The 26,862-nt window shown below is 55.2% G+C and overlaps 1 protein-coding gene across 4 annotated transcripts in view; it reads right to left on the bottom strand.

Moving 5' to 3' along the window:
- ADCY7 (adenylate cyclase 7) overlaps positions 1-11,082 on the bottom strand; it is a 45,108-nt gene extending 34,026 nt beyond the window's left edge. The window contains exon 1 of one of the 4 annotated variants that reach the window (XM_043599168.1): positions 10,558-11,082. The gene's annotated coding sequence lies outside the window, so the exon portion shown is untranslated. The remainder of the gene's footprint in view (positions 1-10,557) is intronic. The other 3 variants (XM_043599166.1, XM_043599167.1, XM_043599165.1) reach the window with 3 other exon arrangements.
- Between the last annotated feature and the right edge of the window lie 15,780 nt (positions 11,083-26,862).

The following is a 26,862-nucleotide window of genomic DNA, read 5'->3' as shown; positions in this document are numbered from 1 at the left end:
TAGGAAGAAGTTAACCTCACCCGTAATAAAAAAAAAAAAAAAAACACACACACACACACAAATTAAAACTACTACGGAAAATCATTTTTACCTATCCAATTGGCAAAGATCAAAGCATTTATATGCAACACAACAGGCAGTCACACAGCCTTGGCAGGAGTGATTCAGCATAACCCCTGGGGTGGGGCTGGCGATTTAGTCGTATGTAACAAAATCACTCCTGCACACACAAACCTTTGATGTAGCAAAGTAATTTACCTTCAAGTAATTTACCTTACAAACACTTTCACAGATGTAAAATGACACATGTACAAGATTATTGTTGCAGCATTACAATAACAAAAGAAGATGGTGTGTCTGCCAGTTAGGAGATAGTGAAATAAATCACAACGCACCCTTCCTGTGGAATACTATGCAGCCGTCAAAAGGGTGCAGCGGTGTGAACTGAGCTGTCCCAGGGTGTTCTGTGAAAAATCCACATGGCAACAGCAGTGTCTGGAATGGGTAATGCCTAAACCAGGATACAGGATAACCAAAACTGAAGCTTTGGTGGAACGAGTGAACCTTCAGTTTGTTTCTATTGTCATAATGCAGCTTGTGCAATTAAAAGGAAGTTCTTGGGGAGCGCGTGGATCAGTCAGTCATCCGACTTTGGCTCAGGTCATGACCTCATGGTTCGTGAGTTCGAGCCCCACATCAGGTTCTCTGCTGTCAATGTAGAGCCCACTTTGGATCCTCTGTGTCCCTCTCTCTGGCCCTCCCCTCACTCTCTTTCTGTCTGTCTCTCAAAAATAAATATTAAAAACAAACAAACAAACAAACAAAAACAGAAGTTCTTGGGGTGCCTGGGTGGCTCAGTTGGTTAAGCATCTGACTCTTGGTTTCAGCTCAGGTCACGATCTCACAGATCGTGGATTCAAGCCCCACGTTGGGGTCTCCACAGACAGTGCAGAGCCTGCCTGGGATTCTTTCTGTCTTCCTCTCTCTCTCTGCCCTTTCCCTGCCCTCACGCTCGCTCACTCTCTCTAAAATAAACAAACAGGGGCGCCTGGGTGGCGCAGTCGGTTAAGCGTCCGACTTCAGCCAGGTCACGATCTCGCGGTCCGGGAGTTCGAGCCCCGCGTCAGGCTCTGGGCTGATGGCTCAGAGCCTGGAGCCTGTTTCCGATTCTGTGTCTCCCTCTCTCTCTGCCCCTCCCCCATTCATGCTCTGTCTCTCTCTGTCCCAAAAAATAAATAAACGTTGAAAAAAAAAATTTAAAAAAAAAATAAACATTTTTTTAAAAGTTCTTAATACAAGATGCAAGATCTACTGTATACATAGTGCCTACAGCCAACAATACTATATTGTATGCTTCAAATTTTTCCACGAGGGCAGACCTTACGTTGAGGGTTCTTATCACACTACTACGATTATTACTACTAGGAGTAATAATAACAATAATAATAATAAAGGGGGCAAAAAGAAACTTTCGGGAGTGAGGAATACGTTTATGACATAGATTGCCATGACGGTTTCAGAGGGGAACACTTATCTTCAGCTTATCGGCTGCATATATTAAATATGCACAGCCTTTTCTATGTCAATCATACCTCAATAAAGTGGTTTTAAAAATAAACTAAACACGTGAGGCACCTGGCTGGCTCAGTTGGAAGAGTGTGCAACTCTTGATCTTGGGGTTGTGAGTTCAAGCCCCACGTTGGGTGTAGAGACTACTAAAAACACAAATAAATAAACTTAAAAAAATAAACTAAAAAATAAAGACTCTATTAGAAAAATTCAAGGGCAACAGAAGGTGACTGATAATTAAAGGGACGCATATACAAACATGGAAAGACACGTTCCTGGCATCTTTATTGGCATGGGGGTGTGTGGATCTACATATATAAGTATGTATGCAAATACATAAAAAAAATAGGACCTGTTTACCGGGCACCTGGGTGGCTCAGTCGATTTCGGCTCAGGTCACAATCTCACTGTTCAACACGGAGCCTACCTGGGATTCTCTCTCTCCCTCTCCCTGTCTGCCCCTCCTCTGCTCATGCTCGCTCTGTCTCTCAAAATAAATAAACTTAAATAGAACTTGTTTTAAAAAAAATAAAGGAAGGAAGGAAGGAAGGCAGACAGACACACAGACATCCGTCTCAGGCCCATCAAGTGTCAGTTGCACACCCCGGAGAGTTACTTCTCATCTCTGTGCCTCAGTTTCCTCATTTGAAAAAAGGGAGACTAAGTTCTGACCCTGCAGGGCTTTGAGAGGATTCAATGGGGGTAAGGCAGGCAAGGTGTCGAGGCTCCACCCGACACAAAGTACCCAAGTCGAGATAACAAATATTACCAAGTTGGCAGAAAGGGCTGTGGGGTCTGGAAGGCAGGGAGCGGGGCACCTGCCCCTTCCCCTCCCCGATGACCCAGTCGTGAGCTCCGGCCCCCTACTCTGCCCTGGGAGTGGCCTAGCCTAAAAGTGGTCAGCACCTAAAAATTGCTACCTGGGGCCCTGAGCAGCAACAGGGGCTGACGCCCCCGTGGGGTGCCTGGCGGGGCCTGGACAGAGAGGCCGTCCAGCCCCCCAACCTGGGCCCTAGGGGAGGTGGACAGTGTCAGAGAGAACTGCCATCTGGCATCCCAGGCAGCATGGTGACCCCACCCCAAGCCTTGCAGGCCTGCTTTAAGGAGAGAAAGCAGAACACCTGCCCTCAGGACAGGCTCTGCAACCTCGGAACCCAACTAGAGAGACTTCCAGCGGCCTCTGGCCTCCCTGGCCTCCCTCGTCTGAGAACCTCCACCTCGGTGAGCGGTGAGCGCCTGTCAGGAACAGGCAGGGGCAAGGCCCACGCAGCCCATCCCCCTGCAGCCCATCCCCCCCCCCCACCCCGGGGTGGGGGTGGGGGTGTGGGTGAAGCTGCTCTCACTCTCTTTCCAGCTGGGGGCTGACTCTGGAATCCTAACCTACTTGTTCAAAGCCCCCTGGCTGAAAAGCAGGGATTTTCAGAGAGCTGGAATTCAAACCCAGACCTGCCCTACTCCAAGGCTCCAGCTCTTTCTTAACCCTCCATCTACATTTCCTGAGGCGTGCTGCCCACCAGCAGAGCCACGAAGAGCTACACACACATGGCCTGCCCCACCCACACTGGACTCTGGTCACAGGCAGTGCAGGGCTTGACATTCTCCTCCTCCTCCTTTAAAGAGTCCCTGTATACATTAGCAATTAAAGGCTCTGAGAAGTCCGGCAGAAAAGAAACCTGCTGAGTTAAACACAGCTAAACATTCCCCAGTCTGTTTGGTTCAAGGGACTCTTTTTTGCATTAATTTCCAATGAACTCCTTTTGGGAAATGCTGACTGTGGAGTCTCGAAGATAGCTCAGAGCTCCTCACTGGGCAGCTGTGGCCCAGAGAGCCAACTATCTTCCCCTCTCCTGACAGCCTGGGGAGCTCCCTCTGGCTGGGGGCCCCGCTCTCCCACCTCTACCCAACCCTGGGTTGGGCTGGATGGACACACAAGGGAAGGACAAGCCAGTGCAACTGCTTGTGGGCCAGGGGACGAGCCCTAAGCTTGGCCTCTGGGGTAGGGGTGAAGGGAAGAGGGGAAGAAGGCCTGGATGCACAGCGGCCTCCCTCAGGCAGTTTTAAGTTGGGGAGCAATCTGCCCTGCGGAATTGAGAAAGTAAGAAAGTGCTCTAAATACCAACCAGGAAAAGACCCTCCTGCGTCTCTTGGCTACACTTCCTGCCTCTCTCAGGCAATGCAGGGAAGTAGCCCACCAGCCAGAGGCAAAGCAGTGCAGGGGACAGAGCCCTGGGCCGAATGTCAGGAGACCCAAGCTAGAGTGGGAGCCTTTACCCACTCTGGTCCGGTCCCACTCAGACTAGCAAGCTGGCCACAGAGAGGTCAGTGGGAAAACCAGACAGTAAGACATCCTTGCCCAGAACTCAGCAGGCCATGCTGGAGGGGCCATGGCCTCCCCCAGCCATCCATGGAGCCCAACAAGACATCACTGTCTAGTCTGGGCCCCCGAAGCCACTGCTTCATCCACAGACCCTCCCCCCGCCATGTGGCTCCCACAGCACCAGACAGCAGAGTGCCCGGCTCTAACCCAAAGTGCTGAGATCCCACTTCCTCAAGGCTTCCTGAGTACCTGAGCGAGGCCAAGGGGGCACGTGATGGGCAGGGGGGGTTGCCTGGTGAAAGCCCAGCCCAGAGCCTGGAGGAGCCCTTCTGCAGGGGAAGCAGGCCTAGCCGACCTCCCTTACCCCCAAACCACAGCCTGGCCTCTGTAACTACACCCACACGGGGGGCTCAGGAGACCCTCCCTACAGCTCAGTTGTCCCTAGAGCTAGACCCCCCATTCCTGGTTACTTACTCCTTCCTGCCACAAACTCCTGCCTTCCAGAGCCAGGCTCTGGCTGGGTACAGGAAGCCACTGTGATGGATCCCCAGTCCACAGCAGCCCCATGCACCCCTAAACACAAGCTTCTCCTTGGGATAGCCTGCCAGAGCTTCTTGCACCTGTCTGGGTCCCCAAGAACACCAAGCCCAGTTGTGCTCACCCTCTGGCCAAAAACCTCCTCCGGGGCTTCCAGAGGCCTTCTTCGAGACTGCACAGTTTGACTTATTTCAGTTCCCCAAACAAGCCCCACCCTCTTTTCTCCAGGCTCTGGCCGCTTAAAAGCACAGCCTACCTCCCCACCCCGAAAACTCCCTCTGCCCGGCAAACTCCTGCCCAACCCTTCAGAGCCAGGCCCAGCCACCACCTTCCACAGGAGGGCTGCCCAATTCCCTCCTAATCTGGATTCAGTGCCTGGCTCTCCCTTCCCAGTGCCTGTGTCGAAACACAGGACACCTGGCCTGTCACTGCCCGGCTACCTGATGCCTCCCCCAAGGCTGATGTCTGGCTACTCATTGCTCAGCTTCCAAAATCTGACACCTGCCTGGTACACAGGGGACACTTAAACCCAAGCCCCACAGACTAAGACAAATACAGCCCATGCTGAGCAGGCACTGGGGGCTGGTCCCAACCCCGGGGTCCCTGTCCCCATCTGCATGAGCTTGGGCAGGTCACCTGCCTCTCAGCCTGGGTTTCTCACCTGAGCAGTGGGGAGCTTGCCAGTTTATTCTGGCCGTGAAATGACCTCATGGCTATAAAAACTCCTCCTAAATCCAGAAACTTCACACACTTAAGGGGGCCAAACTTGTGTTACTTCAACGACAGGAAAGCACCCCCCCGCCCCACCCCCCACCGCCATGGTGCCCATGCTCCTCCATCCAACAAGTGCTCACTGAGCCCCTGCCCACTCCAGGTACCAGGTGACAGGCTAAGGCCATGATAAGCAAGGTCCCTTGGAGAGCGTGTGTTGTCGGGGAAGAGGAGACAAATGTAATAAATGAGCCACATGAGGAAGAGAAATGCTAGAATGGGCAAGGAGCAGCCTGGGGCTGAGGAGTCAAGAAGGCAGGAAAGCCTCAGGGACCAAACATCAGAGGCGCTGTGTGACCATGGGCACATTCATTAACCTCTCTGGGCCTGTTTCCTCACTCAAAGAATGGGCTGGTAATGGTACCTAATGCTCAGGGACTTCACAGAGAGGCTAGTACACAGGGTCTGCCATCAGGTGGGGTCACCCCAGTGGCTCCAAACACAAGTTGGGGCGGGGGGAGGGGCGGGCAGCCTGAGAAACCTTGATTGATATCAACAGGCACTGGGAAACACCGTATAAATCCCGGGGGTCCTGACACCCCCCCCCCCAAAGGTAGCCCTTCCCTTGCTCCCCTGCCCAGAAAGCAGGGCCAGACAAAGGATGCAGAAGTGCTGGTCCCTGCTCTGGGCACTACTTGGTGCTAAGGCACCCCCTCCCCGGGGGGCCTCAATGGTGGCTCCAGGGAGTCTGGGTGTTTCAAAAGAGGATGCCTCCCCATTAGTCTGGGTCCCCCATTAAAGCAGTGCCTCCAGCTGACTTCAAAGGGCTCCTCCTCCCCGAGCCAGATGGGGCCCGAGGGAGACAGGTGTGGGAGGCCGGGAGCAGGGACTGGCAGAGCCAGAAAGACCCTGGCACACACTGGCAGGGGATGTGCAGGAGGGGGGGCAGCCTGCCTACTGCAAAGATGGGGAGGCTGAGGCTAGGAGGGGGAGACAGGTGGCCCCTCGTCCACATTCCCACCACTTAATGAGGCCTGAGGAAACCGTGCCTCCAACAGAGCTCTGATCAGGAAAATGCACACCAGCCCCAAAGCTGTGAAGCCCGTTGGGGCTGTTTTCCCATCTGTGCAGGGAGGGGCTGTGCCCCATGCTCCTGGGCCTCTCCCTGCTCAGCCAGCCAATGACACCAGGAGCCATCCACCCAAGTCAGCTGGTCCCAGAAGCAGGGAGACTGAGCCACTAACCAGGGGCAGGAAAGGTCCCTGCAGGGGACGGCAAGGGCCGAATCCTAGAAGACAAAGAGGTCCCCACCAGCATATTCTGGGTCCTAAGAGGTGGTTGGTGGCACTGCCTACTACATGCATCCCCTCGGGGCCTCCTGTTCCCTAGAAGCCAGGCCTGCTGTGCTGCAACCCCAGGAGGACACAAGCTCCTCCCTGGGCCATGAGTACTTCCGTCCAGGAAGAAGCGGGAGGAGGTAACCCTGGGGGGCCAGGTACATGTCTGAGAACTGGGGTACCCGCGGCAAAGACCTCAATTTGTTTCTTTTCCTTTGGGCACAGTCACAGGTAAATGCTTCCAGTGGTTGCTGTAGGGAGGGGTACACACAGGGGAATAACAGGGAGAACGGACAGAGGAGGGTGCCCCCGGTGTCCCCTGACACCGGCACCGACGGGGGGATTTTCACAGAGCCCGGGCAGAGGGAAAGCTGCCAGGCGACTGACTCCAGAGCAGACCACTCGAGCCTCCTCAGCCCCCGAGCTTGAAGACCCCGAGGAGGGGGCCTCCACATGGGTGACACGGGCCAGGATGGGGTATGAGGTAGGGAAGCCCTGAGCAGAGGGGCTGCGTGGACAAAGGGCAAGAGAGAGGCAAGCAGCGTGCTGACCCCGGAGTGCACGAGAGGCCACGAGAGGTGGGACTGGACCAGCACGGTGGGCTGGGACCAGAGGACCCCAGAAGCCAGGAGAAGGGGTTCAGATGTGACACCAGACAGGAGAAACTGGCCAAGTGTGTGCATCGGAGGAACCCAGGAACCCCACAAACCCCTTCTCCAGGGCTCAGGGTCGGCCATCCTACCCCATCTGGACTGTCGGTTTCCCCTCCCATACAGCACTTGGCTGGTGCTCAGGCAATGCCCTGTCTGTCAACGTGATCAGCAGATGGTGGGAGAAAGGATGACCTAGTATCATGGGGAGAAGGGTCACCAAAGAGGAACTGAGCCCACCTCTGACCCAAGTCTCGTCCTACCTCACCCCAGCGCCTAGGGGGCTTCCAGGGGAACATCAGGGAGTGGAAGGTGCTTCAGCCCAGGTCTGCACCCAGGATCTGGCAACACCCCAGGCATGATGTGGCCGGTTGTGAACTCCGTGGGCAGCGGCAGGTCGAGCCAGATGCCGACAGTTGCTGGGTGGGCGCCCTGCCACCCTCCCTGGGGGGTGGGGGCTGGAAGAGCCCTGTGGGTGAGTGGAGACTGCAAGCCAGGGCAGGGGCAGAGCTGGAGGGCCACCGGGCGGGGGAGCAGGCTGGCAGCACTCAATACACACAGGCCGCCAGGGAAACCCCAGACATGGGTGTGCTGGTCTCAGACGGCTGGGCAGAGTTTTTCATGTATATTCCAGTCCCCCAGCAACCTGCCTGGGCACTGCCACCTCATAGAGGAGGGGACTGAGGGACTGTGAGACAGCAGTTAGCCCAAGGGCTGCAGGCTACCAGGGAGGTCTCTCCCACCTGAAACAGGACAGGCAGAGGAGAGCCCCCAACACAGCTACATGACAGCGATCACACCTCCCCCGGAGCCAGGGCTCTCCTGCACCAGGTGCAACATGTCCCCCCTTGTTTAAGCCTATAACCGCCTGAGCGGGAACCACGAGAGACACAACTTACAGATGCAAGAAACTGGCTCAAATCACCGGGCTCACCTCACATGCTGCTGGAAACAGGCAAAGTGGGGCCCAGAGGCAGGGGGCTGGACCCAAGGACCTCCAGAAGACCCCTGGCTTCTCTGGCTGTTCAGATGTGATGGTCTCATTCACTGAGCCAAACTAACTCCCAGCTCGTAGCTACGCAGGTCTCTTCAAGCACACGAAATGCCTAACAGGCCCACCACCCACGCTTCCCTCCCATCCCTGAGACCCGACCCCACGCAAGGCTGGAATCAGCCACTCCCACTCGAGCGTCCAGCGTGACCCGCTCTGCCTACTCCCTCAGCAGCCCCAGAACAGTCCCAGCTGGGTGAAGCACTGCCCTCTGCCCAGGCCCTGGAAGATGGAAAGTTGCCACCAGCGGACTGTCAATGCGCCCCACACCCCCTTCCTCCAGGACAGGAGAGAGGTCAAGGACACTGAGGGATGGGCCACCCATCACCTCTTGATGACCTCCAGTATGGGAGGATGGCAAGTCATGGAAAATCCAAAGGGTCAGATCATCTACCGCCAGCTGAAGCAGGACCCCAGCACATGACCCAGGAGGCACGGCCCAGCCGCGAGGGAGCCCTGACCCAGCCCCCGCCACCTTGCAGTGGGTGCAGACAAGGGTCAGGCCAGGCCTGCAGGGTGGGGGACCCAACTCAGAGGAACCTGATTCCTCCTTCCCCACGGTGAGGATCATGTCCTACTAACTCTTCAAAGCCACCCAAAGCCCCTGCTCAGCTTTGCCCCACGCAGCCTCTCCAAAGAAGGGGCACTGTGCCCTGACCCCCTACAGGCCTCAGACATGGCGGCTCTCCGTGACAGGCAGTGTATACACCTGGACAGCCCTGGGGACTGACTCGCTGTGTGACCCGGGACAAGAAAGTGCCCCTCTGGGCCTCTGTCTTCTCCTCTGCAAACTGGGGGGCAAAAGGCACCTACCACAGGGTAGAGGTGAGGGGAGCAGGAAATGGGTTAAACCAAGAGTTATAAACGGTAAAGGGGGGTACATGTTCTCACAACCACATCAAATCTGACCGGTATCTCCTCCTGAAAAGCACCTTTGGCCTATTTAGAAGCCCTGCTCCTGCCCCTTCCTTCCCACCGCTCACTGCCTAGGCCCTCCCTGCACCAGCCCCCATTGCCGTAGGACCCACAGGAAGACCTCCTCTCTTGAGACCCACTCCTGGCAAAGGGGCCCTTCGAGGCCCCCAGAAAACGGCTGCCAGTAAACGGCCACTTCTTTTCACTAAAACATTACAGGAGGCTCTTCCCCCACACAGTTCACACCTTCCCTTCTGAGGGCCCAGAATCCGGAACAATCTGACAGCCTCCCCTCCTCTGCACCCACACCTCACATCAGAAGCCACAGGAAAGCCCCAGAAGGCCCCTAACCTGGAGGTGGGGAGACCCACAGCTTGGTTAGGAACAGACCCTCCCAGAAGAAACCCTCCCAGACTTTCAATTCCGCGGACACATGCACATCCGGCCGAGCCGGTCACTTCACACTTCCTCTTAAGTCTGCTCACTTCTCGTTTCCGTATCTTCTTTAGCTTTGTCCCAGGCAAAGGGACATCATGAAGTCACAGATCCAAGGTCCTATTTATAGGATGTGGTTTTTTTTCCCTTTTCCTAAAACACATTAAAATAGATACCTAACAAATTTTAAGCATGTTCATCCACATACGGCCTAAAACCACCGCAGGGCCCCCATCTGAGAAAAGCTGGCCTAGTCACTCTCTAGGCGGCCACCCTCAGGCCGTCCACCCGCATGTCTGTGGCAGACAGCCCACGGCCACACAGACATCGGAGCAGAGCCCGCCTGGACTCCGGCCAGGCCTCGGGGCCAGGGGCCCCGTGCATGGAGGCCCAGCCCAGCCCTCTGCTTTCCTCACCCCTCCGCTCCCCTCCCCCAAGCGCTGGCCAGAGAGGAAGCGCCCAGTGCCAGCTGCCCTGAACCCCAGGTAGTGACACAGAAGCGAAGCACCTGATCTGCCCTGTGTACATGTGTTTGGAGGAGCACACAGAATGATCCAGAAGGACCTAGTCCCAGTGGTGCACACTGGTCCCCGGGGGCCTTAGACTGGGAGGGGCTGGAGGGAAAGGGAGACCCTTCCACTTCCCGGGAAATCTTGCTTCTCTGTCTCTGGGGCATGTAGCACTTTCAGAGTTTGTCTGAGGGCTATTCATTTTTACTTCACAAAAGAAGTTCGATTGCCCTTCCCCCGACGATCCTTCCGTCACTGAGAACAGAGAAGCGGGTTTGTAAGTGTGAAATTACAACCCTGAAAGGCAGAGCGGGCATCTGCAAGTCCACGGTTCCCAGACCCCTCCCCACCCCACCCCGCGGTCATGATGGCACCTCCTCGTCAAGCTGGGCAAAGCCCATGACCAGCGGTCTCTGGTCCTGTGTCCGGGAGCCGCCCCACCTCCCGCGGCCCAGACCCTGTCCGGCCCCCGCCCAGCCCGGGGCCGCTGGGACAGATGGCGCCCCGTCCCCACAGCCCGCTTTACCTGGCGCTCCTCCGGGGCCCCCGGACGGCCAGGCCAGGGTCTGAGGAGCCGGCGTGGAGGTGGGCCGTCCCTCGCCCGCCCCTTCTCGGCCCGCGTCCAGGCTCACACATGCGAGGCCGACTTCGCCCGGCTACCTAACGAGAGCAAGTCGCATCTGGGACCCACAACTTCCTGCTCCGCAGCAGCCGCCTCACAAAAGCTACAGCCGAACCCTCAGCTCAGCGCCTCCGGGGCTGTAAGGGGGGGGGTGGGGGGGCCCGCTCCCAGCTGCAGCGGGGCCCTCAACACAAGTGGGGGGAGGCATCGGGCCAGGCTCCTGGCTCCAATGACTTCATGGAAATTGGAAGCTTTAAGCTGGAACAATTTTCAACAAGTGAAAATAAAACGAGCACCAAGCCTCCGTTAGAAGGCCCGAGACGACGGCTGGAGGCCAGGAGCAAATGCATCCTTGATGAGCATTAAAAGTGAGAGAGCAGCCTGGCACAGAGCCTCGTGCTGGTTCTGCCACTCACAGACAGGCCGTGAGCCTCAGTTTCCCCACCCACCTAGTGAGGGGGCTTCATCCGTCTCTGAGAGGCCAAAGGTCTCCGGCCTCATCTGCTGCCTTTCCATCTCCCAGCTGCCCCCATGCCTGGAGCCCTATTCCAAGCAGCTCGAGCCCCCAAAGAATCCCAACAGCCCTGGGCCCCAGGATGCCAGGAATCAAGCCCCTTCTGCTTTGCCAGCCCTCAGTTTCCCCCACTGGGATCATGTGGTGCTCAGCTGTGAGGCGGCAGTTATGAAGGGCTGGGAAGCAGGGAGCGGAAGCCTCCCAAGACAGAGGAAGAAGGCACTGCTGGTCCTCAGTCACCCGCTGAGCATGTGACCTGGGAGCCTGGGATCACTTTCTACCTTTTATCCTGACAGCAGAACCTACTGTTTGGTAACAAAGTGGAGAACAGAGCCCGATTTTCCCAGCTCACACTCCCACCCTCCCCAGACCCCCCTTTCAGCTCCCTTCTCAGAGGAGGCAGTGGTTAGACCCTTCCCTTCCAACCTGCTACATCCCCAACCCTGGCCACTGGGCACCTGACACCCCAGCCCTCAGACAGACTTCAAGGTCCTGGCAGACAGGATCTGTGCACACAAGCTAATGTGCTTTATGACCAGCATTTAGACACTGACTGTGTGCTGGCATTGGGGACGGCCTCACATAACTGCCCATCAGCTCCATGAGGAAGGTCCTGCTATTATGCCCCTTCTACAGAGCAGGAAACTGAGGCTCAGAGACGCCACTCACTTGCCCAAGCACACACAGCTAACAAAAGGCACAGCCAGGATTCAAACTCAGGTCTATCTGACTCTGTGGTCAAACACTCACCCGTGACCATCCTGGGGCCAAAGAAAGGCTTCCCTGAGGACAGGCTACTCCAAGCCCCACTACCCCCTCCTCAGTGGGTACCCTCACCAGAGACCTCTAAGCCCTGGTACTCAGCGCTCCTAAACTTGCCAAACAAACTCCCCCAAAGGAGGGGCAAGCTCAGGCTTTCTCAGCATCAGCCCAGGAACTGGTTTCTGTTCACTCCAGGTGCCAGGGCGCAGGCATGGCCCCGACCCTCTTCTGTTCCTCTCAGGAACACCTGCCCTCCTCCCCATGGGCAGGACCCCTCTCTGGTGCTGCGGACACAAATGTGACTTGGACACAGCCCCCATCAGCCAAACCCCCAGGCTGAGACATGCCCACAACGGCTTGCCCAAAGGTCTGGGACAACCACCCATAAAGACAAGATATGTGGTCCGAAGCTCAGGGTGGAGAGACCTCAGCCACCTGGGAGCCACAGGCTGTAGAAAGTGGCAAGGCCACGAAACAGTGGGCAAGAGGGCATAACACCGTAGCAAAAACAAGGCAGACAGGGCTGTCAGGCGGCCAAAGGACAAATAACGCAGAGCCCGGAGCCAACAGCTTGGCCTCGTTTGACACCAGATGACAAGCCCCTCCCTCGGGAAGAAACCCCATAGCACCCATCGCATTTCGGACTCCAGGTAGGCTTCTGGGAGGGGGTGTGAGCAGGGAAATACTTTTTCCTTCCCCTAAAGTCAGGGGGCTCACCATACCCGGAAAGGGGTCTGAGCAACCAGGCTGGCGATTTACCAAGCCAGCCTCTTGTCCCACGGATGCGGGATGAAGAGGCTTCAGAGCAACAGAGTCAGAGACCCCCTGAGCAACCTTGGCAGCCCAGGAACCCACCTGTAAAGTCACCCAACTCCTCAGAAGGCTGGGAGGCTTATGTGAGAAATTCGTATAAGGCACATAGTAAGCACTAAGTTAAAGTCAGAAGCGGAGGGAGGCCAGAGGGTGTTCTCTCAGTTCCAAACCCCAGATCCCACTCCACTGCATGCCTGCCCTGGTCAGAGGCCTTCCGTGGCTTCTCTGTGCCTCCTGAGTCAAGTCCTGGCTCCTCCTCCTGACCCCCTACAACTCATCTTTCCATTCTCCCTGATTAGGAGTTAGAAGGCCCTAGCTCCATCCTGTAACTTGTAACCAGTTGCATGACTTCAGCCAGCCCCTTCTCCCCTGGAAACCCAGTTTCCTGCCTGTTGAGTGAAGGAGTGAGCAGAGCGTGTCCCTATGTTCCCAGCCTGGGAAAGAAAAGGATCCCAGCACATCCCCGAGCCCACATTCCACACCTCGTTCTTTCATGTCCTGACTCAGACCACCAGGGCACAGCCAAAATGAAATGGTCAAAAATGCCACCCATTGGGGCGCCTGGGTGGCTCAGTCGGTTGAGCGTCCGACTTCGGCTCAGGTCATGATCTCACGGCTTGTGAGTTCGAGCCCCGCGTCGGGCTTAGAGCCCGACTTAGAGCCCGACCTCCAGCTTAGAGCCTGGAGCCTCTTCAGATTCTGTGTCTTTCTCTCCCTCTGTGCCCCTCCCCTGCTCACACTCTCTCTCTGTCTCTCAAAACTAAATAAACATTAAAAAAATAAAAATGCCACCCATCTTGCCAAGACAAGTACAAAGGTCACCTCTTCCAGGAAGCCTTCGCCAGTGTCCCATCATTACTGCCTTTGGGCCACACAGTGCCACGGGCCTCTCCAGAGACGGTTTACAGTGCTACCCTCCTTCTGCAGCATCCACTTCCACTCTGGTAACAGCTCCTTGTTCCTGTGGGGAACCAGCCCTTTAGGGGTGGGCCCAGGACCACTGTCCAGTGAGGAATGGGCATGGAACTTGATCGAAGTGGCCCAATGAGATTCAGTTCTGGGACTTCCGTTGGAACTATGTGGGAACAAGATGCATGCCATCTCTGCCACTCTGGTAGGCAGCCTCCAAACGAGGCCGACTCAGTGGTCATGCCCCTCCTGTACTACCTTCAGAAGCAACAAAAGAGTGTAGAAATCACAACGCGTGACTTCTGAGGTCACGAAAGACACAGTGGCTTCCACCCTGGCCCCCTCTTGGCTCACTGGCTCTGGGGCAAGCCAGACACCATGTTGTGAGGACGCTCAAGCAGCTCTGCGGCAGGGAACTGAGGCCCCTCCCTCCAGCCAGCCCCACACCACCAGCCCTATGGCTGAGCCACCTTGGAAGCAGAGCCTCCAGCTCCGGTCACAGGTAGAATGATTCCCTGTGGCCACAGCGTCCCTGCCTGCTCAGGAGCGACCAAGTATCACCTCTTCTCTCCCATGAGACGCACCTCTCCCCAGCACCAGGCACTCCAGAGGCCCTCAGGGACATTTCTGCCTAATTGATCCACACTCAGATTCTCCCAACAAGAGCATAGAGCAGAAACCCAGCACCCCCTCTGTGGCACCAGCAGCGCGTATGTCCCCTTTTGCCCACCTGCCTGGGAAGACAGAGCAGGCTGGCTTAGCACTGGGAAGGCCCGTCTACTGGCCCCAGCTCTTCCAGGCTCACTGAAGCAGACACAGCCCTGTGGCCCCATTACTCACCCTACTCCCAGAATCATCTTTCACACTCGGCGGGGCCAGGGGTGAGGGGGGGTGCATTCCAAAGCATCGACTCACCTCCAGCCCCTCTGCCTTCATCTCTTCCTGGCTGTGGGCTCAGGGATGTGCTGGGATCCCTTTCTTTCCCAGGCTGGGAACATAGGGACACGCTCTGCTCACTCCTTCACTCAACAGGCAGGAAACTGGGTTTCCAGGGGAGATGGGGCAGGCTGAAGTCATGCAACTGGTTACAAGTTACAGGATGTAACCAGTGGTCCTGAGGGGCGACTTGGGGTGAGCCTCAAAGCCACTCCAAATAAACACATGTGCTAAGTAAACAGCACCTTAGCTATTAAACTCAGCCTCTCTCAACCACTGTCCTTCCTTGTGCAAAATCTGCCGCCTGTCACAGGGCCAATGCCAGGACAAGGAGAGATGAACAACACCACATCATGTTGGTGGCACGGCCTACCAGAGCCCAGGGGGCTGGCTCCCACGACCCTGACGGCCCCAGCCCCTGCCAGACTCGGGCGACGGGGCTTTGGAGAAGGAAAGGGGCAGCCAGGGTCACAGTGCGTTGAGCAACAGCAGAGAATCCTCAAAGAACAGATGTGAAAGCTACCGCCCTGCCAACCAAAAGTCCTGATTTCCTTTGAAAAACTTGGCAGCTGGGCCTCGCCAGCAGCCGCCTGTCCTCCCCCACGCCCGGCTCTGCTGTGAACTGCTAAGGGGCAGGGAGGAAGGCCATGCTCCCCGCTACAGTCCCCAGGAAGGGGGTCACCACCGTGATGCCGCAGCGGGAAAACGCCAGCCCACGGACCCGCACGTCGGGTGCCATCTCTCATTTAACAACACCACAGACGTGCATATAGTTGTTTGCACACAAGAAAATCTAGAAGGATGTACGTAAATCTTGGGCGTTATCACCAAGTGACAGAACTTAGCAGTTTTATTTTCAGATCTGTCTTATTTATGACTTTTTTCCAATTTTCTCTAAAGAAAAGAAACTACCCATGTTATTAAAAGGTACCAGGTAAGACTACTATGAAGAAAAAAAGCAGGAATAAAAAAATATATAACAACACCCCGAGCTGGAAGTACTACCCCAATGCCAACCTCAGCCCCACTTGTAACCAGGTGGAAAACGGAAAGGTTTATAATTTAAAATGCTACTGCCTTAAAGCCACAGGGCGTCATTGGCTGCCAGCATCACAAAGGAGATGCAAACCTCCCAGCAGAAGTCTGCAACCCTGCCTCTGTCTCCAGTGTACTCTTGTGCAAACCGAAACTGAATTAGATCAAGCCTCCAGATCCAACTACATATTTCCAGGAGGTTCACAGGAAGAAGGAACGTGTTACACATGATAGAAGCTCTACTGTAGGAAAAGGGACCCAGCTTCTGCTTCAATAAATAAATAGATAGATAGATAGATAGATAGATAGATAAAAAATAAAAAATAAAAAAAATCAACATGGCACCTAGGAGAGAATGAATGAGTATCAATCCTACAGAGGAAAGAAGACTTGAGAACAATACCATGCAATCTCATTATATAGACTTTATTTGGACTCAAATTTTTATTTTTTAATTTTTATTTATTTATTTTTTGGACTCAAATCTTTAAAAACTAAAATACAGGGGCACCTGGGTGGCTCGGTCGGTTAAGCGTCTGACTTCAGCTCAGGTCATGATCTCACGGTTCATGGGTTCGAGCCCCACATCAGGCTCCATGCTGAACACTCGGAGCCTGGAGCCTGCTTCGGATTCTGTATCTCCCTCTCTCTCTGCCCCTCCCCTGCTCATGCTCTCTCTCTCTCTCTCAAAAATGAAAAAACATTAGGAAATTAAAAAAAAATAAAATATATATTTGATGTGTATAGAACAATTGGAAATTTGAACTTTGAATGGATACTTACAATCTTAAGAGACTATTGCTAGGTTTTAGGGGTGGTAATAATACTGGGAGGGGGGCTAGTCCTTATCTTGTAGTAACATATATGACAACTTTAAATTTTCTTTGGTGTTTGTTTATTTATTAATTTGGGGAGAGAGAGAACATGAGCAGAGGAGCAGCAGAGAGAGAGGGAGAGAAAGACAGAATCCCAAGCAGGCTCCACAAGGTCAGCACAGAGCCCAAAGTGGGGATCTCACCAACCGTGAGATCATAACCTGAGCCAAAATCAAGAGTCACATATTCAACCAACTGAGCCACTCAGGCGCCCCTATATACACTACAATTTGTACAGAGTAAGTGATGATAGGTCTGGAGGGGACAGCAAGTGGGAGCAGGGATGACTCCAGGCTGGCCAAGAGCTGGAAAGGGTGGCAGCTAGCCGATGGGTATACGGGGGTGGTCACGCTGTTCTGTCTTCCCCTGTAGACATGTAATTTTTCCACAGTGAAATGCTGAAACAGCTCTGGCACCTGTCGTCTCATTTGAGTGTCAGCAGTGAAGGGGTCCACTCACGAGCGGGGGGGGGGGGGGGGGGGGGGTTGTCTCAGAACTAGAACCTAGTGACAAAACCAGACTCACGCCTGCTCCCTGCTGGAAGGGGGATGGGGCTGGGCGGAGACAGCTCCCCACCCCGCAAACCACCAAACCAGGGTGAGCTTCCAACCTGAACCCCAGACCGCTCTGCAGGAAGCAGGGGCGGCTGCAGGGTCCCAGGCTCCAACAGTCACCACCAGCACCGGGCACAGGCACACGGCCTCCTTGGCCTCCGCCTCCGCTCACCTCCCCCACGGGAGCTTAAAGGCTTCCAGTACCAGCCAGCGACAATGAACCCCTCTCCCCGCAAAGCCCCTCCCCGTCTCATCCTCGGACCACAAAGCAGTTTCCAGGGGGCGGAGCGCCCTCCACGCCCCCAGACGCCGCCTTCCGCAAACCTGCGTCCTGTCTGCAAAGCCGCCCTGGCGTCATTTTACCCTCCGGGAGAGAATCCCCACACCTCGCTGCCGGCTCTTCAGGGGACCGCTCCTACTGCAAAGCTATCGGGCACAACCTAGATGTCCAGCCACAGGGCACGGAGAAAATCCACCAGGGCGGCTCGTGTAGCAGATGCTGGGCCGGCCTGAGGGGTCTGAGAAGCCCAGCGACGGCACTCACAAAGCGTGGGGGCGCGTTGGACACACCGAACTTTCCTTAGAGGACAGTGAAGAAACTTGTCATGAGCAGTTTGTTTTCGTGTCCTTTGTTTTAAAAAAAAGAAAAAGTCCTCTGGAAGGACATACGCTGGTACGTTAGTGGGTTACTTCAAAGAGTACAGATTCTAGTTTTTGTCCTCACTTTATTGCTTAAGTTTTCTGATCTTTCAATAATAAATGTGAATTATTTCTGTAATTAACATAAAAAATTAAAGCCACTTAAGATGCCAGCTGATTTTGTCCTCCTCCTGGGAACACAGCACAGAGCCTTGGGCCGAGGAGGGAGAGGTTGAATGGCTATGGGCCATCTGAAGGTCACATTGCCTTGCTAAGCCTCAGTTTCCCCATCTGTTGGGGAGACTCACCAAGTGAGCTCCTCCCACCATCCCCATGGAGCCTGCTCCCTCCTCTGTGAGATGGGGACTCTAAGGCATACATACCTACAAGGTCATGTGGACAATGCCTGCCCAGCCTTGCCCTCCTGCAGTCCCTGTGGACAGGCTTGCCCATTTCTGACCTTCGTGTATGCCTTCTCCTCCTGGGCACCTACTGACCCTGCACCCAGGCTGGTGGGGAACCAGGGGCTTCAGAGGCTGGACACTGGGGCAGCCACATATGCAGAAATCCACCCTGCTCAAGGCTGACATGCTGTCCCCTTGAATCCTTCTGATCACCCTCCAGAAAGGTGGTAAAACCCCATTTTATGGAGGAAGAACTAGGGGTCCAGGGGGGATAAATGACTACCCACCTACACACACCAAGCCGAGATGAAGACTGCAGGCTGGGAACCCTTCAGTGAGTTCCTCCAGCACTCAAGTCATGGGGCGGGGGGAGAGGGGTGGTGGGGTGGGGGTGTCAGCCAACCATTCCATGCATCCCTTTGGAAAAGCCAGGCACACTGCTTAGGGCTGCAGGTAGGATTGAGGGAGGACCGAGCTATGACAGGGCATAGCAGGCTGAAGCCACAAAGCCTCAGGCTCCTCTCCCTCCTCCCTGGCAACCCCCAACGCCGCCCCCCCCCCCACACACACACATAATACACACAGTGGTTACTTGAGTATGGGCCCTGTAGCACCCACTGGATGGAGAAGGGTGTGGGAGGATGCTCTGGCCACTATGCTGGAGGGGACCCCAGCCTTGGGCACGACAGGACGGCAAACTCAGAACCCCGGAGGCCAGACAGGATATCACAAGTGAGACTGGCTGGCCTCGTGGGAATGTAGGCAGTCCTACAGGCCCTGTGAATTGGCAAACGAGACTAGAAATCTGGGTTTTTGTGTAGAATCCCATAATTATGGATTCTGGCAACGAATCCAAACTAATTTGTACACAGTTCCCCTATCAGCGCTCTGGACTCACTGCTATGTGACCCGGAGCAAACCACTTAACCTCCCTGGACTTCAACTGTGTCATGTATAGAGTGGAAAAATCACACAGGTTACTGTGACAATAAGATACACTTTGCCCATACTAATGACAATAAAAGGCAACAGTGACAATAACAGCTAATGTGTCCTGAGTGCCAGGCACCATTCTAAGTAACATGAATCAATCTCATTTCACTCTGACCATTAGATAGGAATTTTTTTTTTTAATTTTTAACGTTTATTTATTTTTGAGACAGAGAGAGACAGAGCATGAACAGGGGAGGAGCAGAGAGAGAGGGAGACACACAGAATCCGAAACAGGCTCCAGGCTCTGAGCTGTCAGCACAGAGCCCGACGCGGGGCTCGAACTCACGGACCGTGAGATCATGACCTGAGCCGAAGTCGGACGCTTAACCGACCGAGCCACCCAGGCGCCCCGATAGGCATTTTTTTTTTTAACTCTGTATTTTGAAATAAGTACTACTTTCAGAAAAGTTATAAGAAAGGCACAAGGAGTTCCCCTACACTTTTTTTTTTTTTTGCAGTTTTGCCTATTTCTGTCATTTTGTCTCACTTTATTATCTGTCTGTATAGGTGTTTCTCATCAATATTTGAACTGTGTCCCTCTACCCCTAAATACTTCAGTGCATATTTCCTAACAACAAGGACCCATATAGATAGTTACCAGGATATTTAACATTGATACAATGCTTTTTATCTATAGTTCATATTCAGTTTCATCAACTGTCCCAATAATGTCCTTTACACGATTTTTTTTTCCAGCTTGGGTTTCACATACTGCATTTGGTTGTCCTGTCTCTTTGGTTAACTTTAATCTGGAACCGCTCCTTGGCCTTCAAGATAATTGCTCTTAGTGTCCCCATTTCATAGATGAGAAACCAGCTCAGAGAAGTTGAAGCACTTGCCCAAAGTCACACAGCCAGGAAATGTGGAGCTGAGACTCAAGCCCCAGAAGTCCCCTCCAGAGGTTGCCTTCTTGTCTGACAGGCACAGGCCTTGCAAATAATAGCCTTTGTTGTTAATAGCTGAAAACAGTGGCTCCCTCTGCAAACAGCCACCTCACTCAGCAGGTGGTCATTAACTGAAGGAGTGGCCTCCTGCTGCCAGCTCTGTGCACCTGGCAATGGCCCTGGCCCAATTCCCACCACCGCACCCTGTGGCGCTCCATTTAGCCCCCTCTATAATAAGCTGGAAGACAGAGAGGGCAGTGGAAGGCTGAGGGTGGAAGGGACGGCTGAGGGTGCCTTTCTTCTTCCCCCTATTAAAGTGACAATTCAGGCTCAAATGTCCATGTCCAAAAGGCAGAGAAAGGCAAATGTCCCAGAAACAAAGCCTGAGGTCAAAGGGGTCCCCAGGCCAGGTCCCTGACCCACCGACCCAACCCCCCCACCAGCACTGAATGGAACCCCTGAGGTCAGCTGTCTAAGAGGGGGCTGATCCCACACACTCTGCTTCCTCAGTGAGGACCCTCAGGGATATGAAGTCATCAAGTGCTCTCTGGGCCCAGAGCCCCTATCCTCAATTCCAATCTAGGCCAGGCAGCAGCTTAGGAAACCACTCTCTTTGGCTCCCAAATGGATGTGGCTCAGGGCCTGGAAGCTGCCATCACCCCGAGCTCCCATCCACCTGCCAGCCAGCCCTCAGCAGCCCCCCAACAGGTGGTCGTGAGCCACAGATACCCTCCGGACTCACAGTGGGAGAGACAACACTGCCAACAAGAAGTTCTGCAACAGACCAGCTAGGATGTGGTCTTCTGCTGGAGTTCCAGGCAGTTCTGTTAGTTCTGAGGCTAATCTGTGCTGAAATATTCAAAATCCTAGGACCTTCCCATTGGACACCCTATTAAATTTGCAAGTTTATGTCTGCCCCCAGACCAGACCTGCAAACTCTAGTGAAAGTTCCAGAGGCAGCAAGAACTGCCAGAATTTCTCCAGAGCAAATGAAAAGGGAAGAACGTTTTGCCTTTCTTCCTCATTGCAGACAACTTTGAAAATACAGAAAGCATGAATGAGAAAATGATCTATCACCAGATTCCCCCAAAGATGTCCCAGTGTGGCCTCTCGCTGTCCATCCTCCTCCACTGTCCAGTGCACAGACTGGCCCGCCTGCTGTGTGAGGCTCTCCCTACAGAGGTGTTTGGGGTCAAGGTGCAACCACTTTGTCTCCCCAGTGGGCTAATGGACTTAGGAGGGCAGGTCCCCTGCCTAACTCAGCTCTTTGCCTCCTGCCCAGGCTGGCCACTTGAGGCTCCCTTACTGGAGTCAGCCATGGACCACTAGAAGCCACTATCCCCCAACACCAGTTCCTGTGTGCCCAGGTACAGAGGAAAAGGATCCAAGAGGTGGGGATCAGCAGCAAAGCCCCACAGCACCCTCAGGTAACAGGTAGGAACAGGAGGAAGGGAGAGGTGGCCAGGCAATGTGTTTTCCCCTTGGGGAGCATTTGAGACTCTTCCTGTTGGGGTAGGGTCAGGCTCCTGATGTATACTCCAACAGATTTCACCAGAGCCACACCAGAACAGGATGGAAAAACCAGAAGCCAGGCCCTAGTCCCAGATCCAGGACTGACTTGTTACGAGACCTTTGATGACCTCAGCTTTCCCACCTATAGATGGGGCTAGTCATTCCAGCCCTAACTCACAAGATCAGATGATACAAGGGATGTTCCAGGGCCCTGTAAGCCATCTGGCCTCAGAAATCGGAGAAATCCCACCTCTCCCTGCCCTCCTCCATAAAGGGCCCAAGAGCTCAAAAGCCTGAGAACATCGAGGGCTGAGGGAAGAGAACCCAACGTGTGTGTGTAGATCCTGAACATTCAGCACTAGGGGAGGCACCTAGTATCCACCTCTGCTGCCCCCACCCCACCCCAGGCGCAGCTGGCCACTTCTGTGCGGCCTCCTAGCCACACCTGGGGTCTGCCCCTCACAGCCCAGGTCCACACCAGACAAGTTCTCCTCCACTATGAAGGCAGCTGCCCATGTGTCAAAGCAGGGACTGAATAACAGCCCAAAGCCCCCTCAGTCTCATGCCCTGCGACCACTGCAGTCCTGTTGGTCATTCATTCGTACCTCTGTTGAGCATCACCCCGGACCAGGTCTGAGGGTGCTTCAGTACGCTGGTCCAGATCTGGATGTTCTCTGCACAGCCCAACCACCCAGGACAGCTGTGTTCCTCATCTGAAAGGCTCCAATTCTAGTAATGGGGCCTACACTCTCATGTCCAGCCTTGACTCAGAAAGCACATGAGTTCTTGGCCTTTGAGGGAGGGGACGCCACATAAAAACCAGAGAGAAAAGACGTCAAGCCCCACTGAAAAAGGCTCCAGCATCTGGGCCCCAAGCAGGGTCAACCCACTTTCTCCAGTGAAAGGGTTAGGTTTTAGGTTTCCCCCAGTGGGGATCCAAGGCAGGGGCCAGCAGCTGCTTGCCTTGCTGGCTTTCCCATCCCCACCCCCCATTAATTGGTGAGGGGTCCTGCTCACCCTGGGCTGTGGTTGAATTGCATCCAACCCCATGCCCGGGTCTGGACCTCACTGAGCCTTCTCCCCTTGAGGTATTTTTACTTTAAACAGCTCTAATGGCCCCCAGAGTCCCGGGCCTTGTCCAAGTCTGGGAAACCTAACCAACCAGCCCCCTCTGTACCATCACAAGCCAACCAGCTTGCCAACAGAGGTCCGAAGGTGACGGGCCCGGGGTGGAGGGCGGGGAAGGCCCACAGCCGTGCCTCTCTGGCAGGTCTCAGTTTTGCCATCCGGAAAGTGGGGCTGGGCCCCAGCTCCTCCCAGCGGGGTCTCTGTCTGGGAAGCGTCTCCCCCCGCCCCAGCTGGGAGGGGGTAGAGGGCCCAGAGAGGGAGCATCCGAGAAGACCCACACCAAACCTGGGGAGGAGGAGGAGGAGGAGGAGAGGGCAGGGAACGGGGATGACTCCGAGGGTCTGGGGGCCGCCCCGCCCGGCCTCCGACCTCCACTCCCCCTCCCTCGGAGGCTCCGCCGGCCGACACCGCCCCCGCCCTACACCCCCCCCCGGGGTCTCCGCCTGGGTGGGGCCGGGCCGTCGGGCGGCGAGCAGCGCGCAGACACCCCGTGCGACACCCCCCACGACGCGGGGGCCCGGGGACGCGAACGGCGGCGCGCTCTCCCCCACCCGGGGCCGCTGCCGCCGCTCCTCCCCCCCCGCGCTGGGGCCAGACCTCAGCCGCCGCCGCCTCGGCCTCGCTCACCTGCCGCCGCCTCTCCCGCTGGCGCTCTGGCCGCCGCCGCCGCCGCCTCCGCCGCCCGAGTGGCCGCGCCGGCCGCGGGCGGGATCCTGCAGCGCGGGCGGGGGCGGCGGAGCGGACGCAGGCGCCCCCAGCTGGCCGCCCGAGCCCCGAGCCCAGAGCCCCGGGCCGCGGCAGGGTCCGACGCCCGGTCCCCATTCAGGCGCCGCGGGCCACCGCCCTGTTCGATTTTCACCAGAAATGCCGAGGACGACCACCCTGGCCCCCGCCCCCCCCCCGCCAGGCCCCCTCAGAACGTGAGCAGGAAACCAAACCTTTTCCAAAATTACTGTTTTCTCGAAGTCCCGCACGTGTTTGGACGCACCTGGTGCTGCTCCACCCCCAGAGGGAAACACTTTCTAGCAAACTCGTTCAACTGTTTCTGCTCCAGATCGGTCCTCTCTCCCTCCAGGAACGCCCCTTTCTAGAAGGAACTATAGACTTCGGGCTAATGCACTGCTGCCAAGATGAAGGAAGCTTAGGTTGAAACTTTCTGCCTCTCTCAACTCCTGGGGGGTCCGGAGGTGGGAACCGCCCTGAGCACCGGAGACAAAGCCGCCTAAGAAAGTAGGTATCCTCAGAAGGTAGGCGGCTAACCCCATGGTGACCCCACTCACAGCTGCCTACAACCCAGGGTGGGGCCCCAGAGTTGGCAGCAAAAACATCTGCCCTGTTTCCGAGGCACCCAGGCTGGGTGAGCAAGAAAGCACTCCTGAGTCACAGCTGGGAGGGACAAAGGAGACCGACTGAAGGGGTAATCAAGACCAGGAGAGCGCTTAACTGACACCTTCATGAGTCCACTTGTCCAAACAGCACTTATGCCTGTTACGGAATCCTAGGTGCCCACTTGGCTGAGAGTGGGGTCACGTGGGCAGGTGTGAGGCCCGTTTCTCCGGTCCCAACCCTAGAGGCCCCAGCCACAGTTCCACAGGAAAGATTACTGAGAATGTGCAGTTTAACAAACAGGCAGGTGATCCTATGGCAAGCAGTTGGAGAAACTCTGGTCTACTAGGTGCCCCGTGATGAAATCCAGGAGCCGGGTACATTAGTGACCCTACAGGGAAGAGACACCCAGGGTCTGGTGGTTGTGCCTTGACCCTGCAGGAGGCCTAGAAGCCAGCCCAGAGGACACCTGCTTTGGAACTAGGCCGAGGAAAGGAATCGGATGGTGGGATGCTGAAAGGTGAAAATCTGATTTGCACCCCAGATGGTCCCCAGCTGAGACTCCTAGCTCCTAAATGCAGCAAAAGCGCCCTGATTCCCTGAGTTCAGTTCCCACTGCCTCTGGGCGTCCAGAGGGTGGCACTTGGCCTTGCGGGCCGGAGCTGGGCCCCTACCCTGGCGAGGTCACTGCTGCGTCCCAAGTGCTCACAGGTGAAGATCTGAGCAGCTGGAGCTTCCCTACGCTGGAAAATGGGAATCCCCGCTGGGGGCGAGGTGGTGGGCGCACCTAATCTTCATCAGCCCGCTTCTGCACCTCGCCCCGCCCACCCTGCAGCTCCGCCCCCGAGCAGAGCCCAGGAAGTAAGTTTGCCCCAGACCTCAAGATCAGCGGGTGCCTCAGTTCCGGGCTGGTGTGACCTGCGAGCCAAGGACAAGCCTGAAGAGAGTGAAGGGTGAACCCTGGGCCCCGGGATGGACGTGCCGGGCTCGCCCTCAGGCCTCTTCCTTCTGCCTCTTCAAGCACAGTGCAGGGACCCCTGGGCCCTTTGTGGCACATGGGGGGTGTGGGGAGCGATGCTGTGACTTCCCACCCTGTGGTGTGTGTGTCATGTTTTTGCAATTCTATGACCAACTCTCCTGACAGCAGACAGGAAAACGGAGCTGGGGAAAGCGAGTTCAACACAATGCTTGCATCAGTGCGAACCATTAACTTACCACTAATTGCTGAGCGGGCTCCACCCTCTGTTCTGCGGCCAGCTCCCAGTGCCCCCTTGCATGTTGCCCTCGGTTAGTGACTGGAAAACTGGAGCCAACGTCAGAATGGAACGGAGGCCTGGCAGAGACACACATTGCTGGGCCCCACTCGGAGTCTGATTCAGCGTGTCTGGAGTGGCTACCAAGAATTTTAATTTCCACCAAGCTCCCCAGGGGTGCCAGTGCGGCTGGCTGTCGGGCCAGCCTGGGTTGCAAGGCTCGAAGGCATTGATTTCCAAATACAGTTGGAGTCCCACTCCCAGAGGTTCTGATCCTGGGGAAGGGTCTGCAAATATGCGTTGTTTAAAAATCCAGGTGAGTTTATTTAGTGACAAGGAGGGCACTTCAAATCCTAGAGGAAAAGGAGTGACTTCTTCAGTGTCTAAGTGTCGCATGAATTGCCTACCATTTGAGGAAAAACTGTCAGCGGGACACCATCAAGTCATGATCTCACACAGTTCATGGGATTGAGCCCCACATAGGGCTCTGTGCCAGCAGTGCGGAGCCTGCTTGGAATTGTCTCTCTCCCTCGCTCTCTGCCCCTCCCCCACTTGTGCTGTCTCTTTCTCAAAATAAATAAACTTAATTAAAAAAAAAAAAAAGAGAGAGGGGCGCCTGGGTGGCTCAGTCGGTTGAGCATCCGACTTCGACTCAGGTCATGATCTCACAGCTCGTGAGTTCAAGCCCTGCATCGGGCTCTGTGCTGACAGCTCAAAGCCTGGAGCCTGCTTCAGATTATGTGTCTCCCTCTCTCTCTGCCCCTAGCCCACTTGCATTCTCTCTCTCAAAAATAAATAAACATTAAAATTTTTTTTCTAAAAACAGTATCAGCTACCAACCTCACATCATACTAAGACAACAGTAATCAACCAATCGATGAAAGATCTTTGTGTTTGAAAACAAACCTTGTGAAAAACATTTTTTAGTAATTTTGGAGCAGAGAAGTCTGCATAGGGAATCAAATCCACACTGAAGGGCTGTGGTTAAATTTCAGTGTCTCTATCCAGGTGAGGGGGTAGTCTCCAAATGTCCACATCTACTGTCTGTGATCTTAATTATCCACTCTGTTGGAAAACTCCAGAGCACGTTTGCCTGAAGAGTCCCTTATTAACTGGCCCAGGGGCAGTGTCCACCATGGGAGGCCAGCTCCTGCTGCTAGAGAACCATCAGCATTCGTTGCCTGAATGAATTTCTGGGGCAGGCAACAGTTCGGGGGCCTTGTCGCACTTGTGCAGAGAGAAGACTTAAAAACCTAAAATAAATCACTGTCACAGAAGCTGTGAGTCACTTATTTCAGCAAAACCAGCCCTTCTCTTTAGCAGGCAACGGGCACTTCAGCCAAGGCGGACAGCGCACAAGGTTCCCGAGGGTGGTGCTGATCGCTTCGGTCCTGGTTCAACCTCTCGCTCATCACTACGTGGAGCAAAGCTGGCCTTCCCAGCCTGGTGGTCCTCGTTCCTCACCCCTAAGAGAGGAGGAGCTTCCTTCCATGAGGACCTGTGGACGGGCTATGCAGCTAAGGAGTTTCAGTTAGCAGGGGGTTATGTACCTCATGGTAGAAAATGAAACAACCCAAAGATAAGAACTGGAAATCATCTCCTCCATGCCACTCCCTGAGGTAACAGATTTTTAAGGCTTGAGATAGACTCTTTCTCTACCCTTCTCCCTGGC

The sequence above is a fragment of the Prionailurus bengalensis genome, chromosome E2 (assembly GCF_016509475.1).
Source record: "Prionailurus bengalensis isolate Pbe53 chromosome E2, Fcat_Pben_1.1_paternal_pri, whole genome shotgun sequence".
Lineage (NCBI taxonomy): Eukaryota > Metazoa > Chordata > Mammalia > Carnivora > Felidae > Prionailurus > Prionailurus bengalensis.
The sequence above is the reverse complement of the archived record's forward strand: the minus strand, read 5'-3'. Positions and strand labels throughout refer to the sequence as shown.